We start from the raw sequence: 8091 nt of genomic DNA, 5'->3' as shown, positions 1-8091 counted from the left end.
AATTTAGGAGGCTGAAAGCTGTGTGTCACTACCAACAAAAGGGGTTTTGTGGGCTTCATGACAGCAGGGTTACAGTTCTTCTTTTTGTTATCACCCAACAGGACATGCTGATGAGGCGGACAGACCACACCACATTGCTGAAATATTTTGCCATCTAAAGATAAAGCAAAAAAAAAAAAAAAAATCCCCCAAAGTCATCTCTCAGGTTTTGCAGACAAAATTTTAAGGCTGCACCAGCTTCGCAGTGCACAGGCAGGCTAAACTGAAACACACTTTGAGTGTGTTCTCTGCATCTCTTCTCATATTTCAGCTAAACTGCCTCCTCGCCAGGGCCAAGGAATGCATCAAGCGCCATAAATCAGGGGCTTGATAGGAACTTGGCGGCCGGACAGCAGTGCAGAGAGCTGTGTTATGTAGCTACAGTACAGTAAAGATGTTTTAAGGTGAACATTACCATCTTGGAGGAAGAGAAAAACGAGGGGGAGGATACTTTCATTCAGGGGAGTTTTGTCCAAATGACACAGCAATGAAAAGCCCTTCTCACCTCCTTCAGCCCTTTGCTTTTCTTTACTTGTGAATCACTATGATCACCAACAGGAGTACAGGCCTCAAACCCAAGGCTGACGCTGCCTTTAATTTTGTTTACACTATAGAGTTCGGACTCAGGAAGCCGGTCATTTATGCTGCAGAGTGCAGGTGGGTTTCCTTGAGCGCTATCTTGTGTCTCTTTCTTGTCGTGGCGAGGACGAGGGAAAGAGTTCATGTAAAGGAGGCAGCCGGCGCTGTGTGTGCCAGGTTTGTTTGTCACATCTCCGCCTGTCTGCGCCTTATGCAAATGGCCAGGGGGCTGGGAGGGACGGCTCCATGGGAAACTGCTGGTGCTAATCCAGCATGTTGAACAGGGGAGGAGAGGAGTACTTTTCAATAAAGCACCCCCACCCCTCTGTCAAGTCACACACACATGTACACACATATACACACATGAACAGCGTGTTCTCATCCTATGTGTGCTTTCGAACAAACAACACACAAAGGCGCACTCATGAGTTTGCTTCCTCTCTCTCTCTCCCTCTCTCTCTCACACACATACACACACACACTGAACACCTGTTTCTTTTCTGCGCATCCAAACAGACATGCTTTAATATGTGAACAAATCCCACGATCTTAAGACCCACTCTCAATCCGCTGGGTGTAATACCAGGGTGCTTTCAATGAGATAACAACAACCCTCAGTGTGATCGGCCTGTACTACCATGTAAAGATAGACTAATAACACGCTCCAGCCACAGTCCATGACTGAGACTATGAAATTTATGCAAATTTGTGTGGGAATACACAGAGCTGAGAGTACTATTTAGGACCAGTGCATTTTCAGACAGCCCTCTTTTATTCCCCGAGCTCTCTTCAACTGCATTTTTGCAAACAGACTCCGGCTGTTGTCTGAGATCTTGAGCGTTCCTTCACGAAGGCTGGAGTTCTTCGTTGAAAGAGACAGGCTCTCGTGAAATTTCTTGCCCAAATATATTGTAGTGAAGTACATTCTACTGTCACAATTCTTGTTAGATGAGAATTCCAGTACAACTTTTACATTTTGTCTGTTAAATACGAAGCTGTAGCTGGTGCTGTGTCTCAAATCTGATTCTTCCAAATGCACAAATTTTGACAGAGTAGTGTTGTCTCAGATCAAACATGGCAGTTGCGCACTTTCCAGAAAGGATGGTCACAGAATTTCACAGCTTTTTGTCTTCTGTTTGGTGAATTGTAACCAGGCAAAGCATAATCACTAACATTTGACTACAGCTGTCACTCACCAGAATATATGCTCGCTATATCTGCTTGTTTGTTGATCACTTGAATTCTTCTGTATTATTTATTCTATTAAAAATGAATGTGTTCTCATACCAACTCTTTCAATATTGCTGCTTTGTCTTTGGACTTCCATGTCTACATATGACGCGTTTGGTATCCTTTTGCGTCTGCTGACCTTTCGGGATGCCGTGTCAATTCATGCTTGTTACATGCATTGTGTCTTTTCAAAATACACTTCCATTTAAACAAGAAATGTACAGTTGCTGCTCATTAGATGCACACAGGCAATATCAATATAAACTTACAACATTGATAAAATACCTTATATTTATGCTTTAAAAGCATGTGGTTAGGTTTTGAAAAAAACATCACGGTTCAGCTCAACATTCATACGTGAACAGTGGGCTCCCAGGTGAAAGTCTGGGTTTTGTTGAACCCATTCACCTCCCCTCCTGCCTGCCAATGGGGACTTTCCAGCTCCTTTTATAGCGTTTTTACTGGCGGTGTTACAAACCGTGCCGTCATGTGTTGGTTTCTTACGTGGATGTCCACTGACATAGCGCTGGTATATTGCAACTTCGGCTGGTGGCTGCACCATCAATAAGTGCTGCTGCCTGGTGTGTATTATAGCACCACGAAAGGTGCCTTTGAGTGTCGGTATCTAACGCCCGGAGAGTGAGAATGGGCTGAAATGAATGTCCTTTCACAGCACATTTTAATATCTGCAAATGTCCGTGGTTGATGCTGGCTGGCTCTATCACCAGCTGACCTACCAAGTGAATTACTGATTCCCCATTTTGCGATAGTTTACAGCTTGTCAAGCATCTTACTACAAATCTAATGCTGAAATTTTCTACAGTGAAGATGACAGTTTAACATGCGTAAACCCCAAACATAATTTACACCCCTAGATAATATAGCTTACACCATAACACGTGTGATGTCAATGCCTGTGCTGCTGTTAGCTCGCTAGCAAGCTAACAATATTATTCGTGTTATCGTTTGCAGTACCAAGTTAATACAGAATTAACTCAATAAAGAAAATGTATGGCTTCTATCTGACAACAGCAAAATGGTAATGAAAAATACACATTTATTTAATGCTTTGGTGTTTACCTTGGTGGTGGTCATTTCACAAGTTTGAAATGTGTTCCTGCCCCTTCTGCTACATACATCGGCAACATGGCGACTACTGAGGGTGAGAAGTGTCCGATGTTCCAACTTCAGAGTACACCATGCAGGTAGTCATAGTTCACTGCATTTTGCCATACTTCTCAGTGTGGACGCACTTGTGCATTCCAAAAAGTAAGTATAAGTGCAGAGGTAGGCATAGAAGATTTTTAGCTTAGCTTTGCTTAGCTTAGTTTAGCATAAAGACTGGAACCAGAAGGAAACTGCTAGTTACAACTAGCTACTGCTACCCCTGTAAAAACACAACCTGTCTCTTTTACAGGTTTTTCTTTGGTTTATCATCCAAAATGTTGAACTATTTCTAAGTCCTGGATCTTTTCCCTTGTGGATTTATGTTCAAAGAGAGAAATATGAGATTAGATCCATTTCAAGAGGTTAATATTTTCTTTCCTTTTTATACTGAAATCATAAGTTCGACATCGTCGGCACCAAACACTAACAATATAAATTTTCCCTTTGTCATAAACCAATGAAAAATCCGCACAAATTCTGCCTTAATGACTTCCTGCTAGATAAAGTGCATTACACTCATACTTTGATGCCAAAAGACGAAAGGATCCGATTAATTCATTACCTTATTCCAACAGCACACAAGATGAATATTATATTCCTCCCATAAAACTTGATGATGTGACAGAGTTCTTTGTGCTGGCATTGGCTCGTGTCCAGCAGCCCAGTCCAGCCTCTGCACTCACAGGGTTGTGTGAGAGTACTCGCTGTGCTTTTCCCCCCCTCTCCATCCTCTCTTTGGTACACAGTCAGACGCACGTCGAAGAACCGCAAGGCGCCGTTACCTCTCCTGGATCCATGAGGGTAAAAGAAGGGGGGAGAAAAAAAAAAACTGGACAAACACAAAGGCAATCAACAAATCCCCTTTGCTTGAGCCCTGCGAAACATAATAGGGCCAAATCATCATCTATTTAGCTTCGTCAAATCACTGACAGCAGGCCTTGATAAAAGAGAGTGGAAAATATGTAGGGTACAAGACGTTGCCAAGACCCTCACCGACTAGAGCCCCCTATTGAAGCCAGATGTTGACTCAACTGGCCAATTTTGATAAATGGCATGATGATTACCATTATAGATCGGGTAATTTTATATCAGCGTGCCACATTGTTGGTCCTCTTTAATGATAGCCAAATGAACTCTGGTTTGTGCCCGAGGCCAGGTGGGCTTTTCTGTGATTGGTGTGCAGCATGCAGTGCCTCAACCGGCCATTAGGAGGGCGCCCCTGCAGCGGACAGGGCGTCTGGTCTTGTGGGCAGCGCTGACGGTGCCCGTTGTTGTCATCAAGTGTCCAGCTGAGCCCTGAGCCCATCACACAGGCCCGTAATGAGACTTAATTGGCACTTTAGCCCGACTTTTGCCTCCTTCAATGTCCTCAATCCCATTAGAAAGGCTTACTAGATCAGAGCTTCATGTACTTGACACACTGACCCAGATGGATGTTACCTTGTATGACCCTCCTAAGTCCCAACAGACCGCCATGGTCCAAACACTGTAGTCTGTCTCCCATTCCTCAGGGATTGGGGTATTACAGTAGATTAGCTGGAGTAATACCACGATGGAGCATGGGTATGTGGGGTCATGGGATCGCTCCAGGACATGAAAACCAATGTTTGCTTTCAGGGAAAACTGTCACAGGCACACTTCTGAGAATCAACCAAATCCAATTAGTTTAATACTTAAAGTCAAATAGTCGTCTTTCCTCTGATTTGGCACTGTCCTTATTCCACCCCTGCACTAACCTTGTTTTGCTCACTCAGTCTGGTTTTAGAGATTCAGGTGATCCTGAACAGTTGTCTTCCACTTGCATACAAATCGTCAGTTCCCTTCATCTCTTTTAGGCAATGAACGAAAATTACTGGATGGAATCTAAAAGGAAAAAAGCAAGACCCTCCCTAATGTTATTAATATTTCTTTGAACTGTTTTCTCAGCTTAGAAAAAACTAAATAAATAATACATATATGGGAAATATAACAACACTGTAAATATCCTCAGCCAGAGCATTTCCTCCCACCCATGGATTCCACTTGATAAAAATAAATATAAACCAGATGAGATGATGCCTGATGAAGGCAAATCAATTACACAATGCCTGAGCTGAATGGCCGAGCTTGTCTGAGATGTTTGTTTCAGACAGCTTCCAAAGAGCACAGCGTTAAATATAAAAACGAAAGCAACCTTTGTGATGAAACTATTTTTCTCCACGACAAATCTCACGAAGGAAGAATGAATCTGGGATGAGTGCGTACCATTAGGGCACAGTCCTTGCCGCAGCGGCTGGTGTTTGAGTTTGGCCCAAGGCCCTTGGCTGCATGTCATCCCCTCTCCCTTACTCTCCTCTGCCTTTCCTGTTTCTATCAAATAAAGTAGAAAATGACCCCCCTCAATCCCCAAAATAAATCAATAAATATGTATAAAACAACCCCTTCTTTGACCCCCTCTCCGCTGTTTTCATACAGTCCCTAAATTACACAGAACAATTCAGTGCTTTTTGTGTTTCCCCGCAATTTCCAGCCAACTGGCTTGAACACGGAAATGTGTCAGTTTACCTGTTCATCAAACACAGGCTGAATCCAATGTTAGTCCTCGAACAGGAACTCTTATATTTAGGCCTCAAATTGCAATCATTCCAAATCAAATAGAATAAAACAAACACAAGAAAGAGCCATAATGTTAAAGTCCTTTTTGTAGCATAGCTCATTTTATTGTTTAAACAGTTTTGCATAGGAAATATATCCACTTCCAGTAATTGACTGCAGTAAAAACAGCTGCTAGCAGTATAGGCTGGATATAACAGTAACAATCACAAAAAGTTGAGCCTTTATTTACACTGATTTTAATCTTGTGGCAATTTTAGCCCCTGCACCAAATGTAACCAGCTTGAAGGCATCGCCTAATGCTCGGCGTTTCTAAAATCAATAAAAGAAGGGATATCAAGGCCTTCGCTATACAGTTCACAATGGACACCTGTGGCTCCTAAACTGTCAATGAAAAGATAAAAAAACAAAAAAGGTTTCCAAAAAGTCCTCTAAAACGTACATTCAGATACATACATAGACCTTTGCACACACTTGCAGTGTAACTACGATCACTACTGGAGACTGTTTACATATTGTTTTGTTGGTGTTGTTGTTGTTGTTCTTTATATATATTTATATATATAATTCCACCATGATTCATGAAGTAGAAATGTGTGCGCAGAGGGAAGTAAAAGTGCCACAAGACCCAAAAATAAATCAGCCCTGCAGAGAAAACTGATGACTAATCTTAAGAAAAGACATTATTCCATCCTTTCACTGCTCTTAATGTAGCACTGACCCCCCCGCCCCATTCCCCCTCCCAGAAAAAAACAAAAAACAAAAGAAAAATAGAAGAATGAACATTTCCTCTTAAATTTCGAACAAGCTTGATGTGGGCATTGTGTGCTGACATAATTAAAAAATCGCAAAAGAAAAACAAAAAAACAATGAAAGTCATAAAGAGCACATTTCTAGATGGGTTCGCCACATTCTGTTCTGTGTGATGGTGTTTTTCTTGTCACATATGAAAGTAAGTCTATCACATTTTACAATTATATACAATAGACACTTGGACAGCTTGAACAGGCACTGCATTGCTATCTTTTTGTCTTCTTTTGGTGAATGTTACATCCTGTAAAAATGCTGGTTTTTCATGTTTTTATAACAACCTGATGCCAAGTGACTAGCAGCTAGCCAACGTATGGAAGGTGTGTATTGCTCATGTAGGATGAAAATGATAATCTTTTCCTCGTAGTCTGCATGTGTACGCCCTCTCAGTCCCTACAGAGTGCATGACATTCAGTTAAAAGGAAAATCACACATATTGCATGAGTGCCACAGGTCCTCCTTGCATAAAGTTGTCCTGTTTCTCGATGACCGCGGTGATCAATGACATAATACTTTCTAAAATAAGGTCGTTGTGAGTGTCAAAATCTGCCTTGAATACGGCTCTTTCCGATGGGTGGAACACTGATTAATTTCATTAAGTTTCAAGAGCTTTTCAACAGGCTACATTCACACCCTGCGTAGCAATAGAAATACATGCCCAAATACACTAGCTATGATCAGCTGGAAGGTACAGTACCCAATTCTGAAGCACCTGCAATTAATGTAATGTTTGTTTGTAGTGTGAATGAAATCTTTCCTACGACACATCAGGCATAGACAGCATGTGGAATGTGCAAAATGAGTGATGCCTAGATGTTGTTACTGATATTTAAAGAGATACTTAAGAGCGTCGTCTGCATATGGCCAAAGTCGACGGCTCAACGTTGCAGATTTTACCCTGCTTCTCACTTAAGGTCAGGTGCAATCTGGGGCCTTTTATTATCTACTGGTTAAGTGAAGTCACCTCCCAGCTGCTACAAGAAACACACTCACACCAAGATCTTGTTGGACAAGAATTCACACCCATTTGCAAAAAAAATGAGATAAATCACATCACACTCGCTATGGCCACACTAATGAAAGAACAACAATTCAAATATTCATGAAGTGTTTCCCCAAATGGAAATATCTAAGCACTAACCAAGATCAGAAATAATAATATTAATAATAAAAAAGCCTTCATTGTTGTTGTTTTTTTTAATATTTATGGATCTGTATAGAATATTTTTTGACTCCACATACAGGAATACAACCGATGAAAACACTTTAGATTCTACTAATCGGGGAAACCTGGAGAGTTCTAACTCTCCTCCAAAACAAAAACCCAAATTAAATTTATTTTTTCCTAAAATGGAACTGACTTATTTTTCCCCAGAATTGAAGATTTACAAATAAGGGCTTTAAGAGGAGAACTCTCGAGAAAGTTTACAGTGTACAAACTCCTGTCCTACGGCAGGCTTTTTTTTTTTTCAATAGAAAGACCCTCATCTTCTCTCATTGTGTAGTGTCAGAGGCACTCGATCACACACCCAGCTCACAAAGTCACACACGCGCGCATGCACACGAACACTCAAGCTGCCAAAGCAGAGTTCAACCCCACAGACTACTGCTATCGACGCAATCAGGATATTTACCTTTATGTACAGTCTCCTATTCAAATAAACACCAACAGCA

Source organism: Epinephelus lanceolatus, chromosome 22 (genome assembly GCF_041903045.1).
Source record: "Epinephelus lanceolatus isolate andai-2023 chromosome 22, ASM4190304v1, whole genome shotgun sequence".
NCBI lineage: Eukaryota > Metazoa > Chordata > Actinopteri > Perciformes > Serranidae > Epinephelus > Epinephelus lanceolatus.
Note: the sequence above shows the minus strand (reverse complement) of the source record.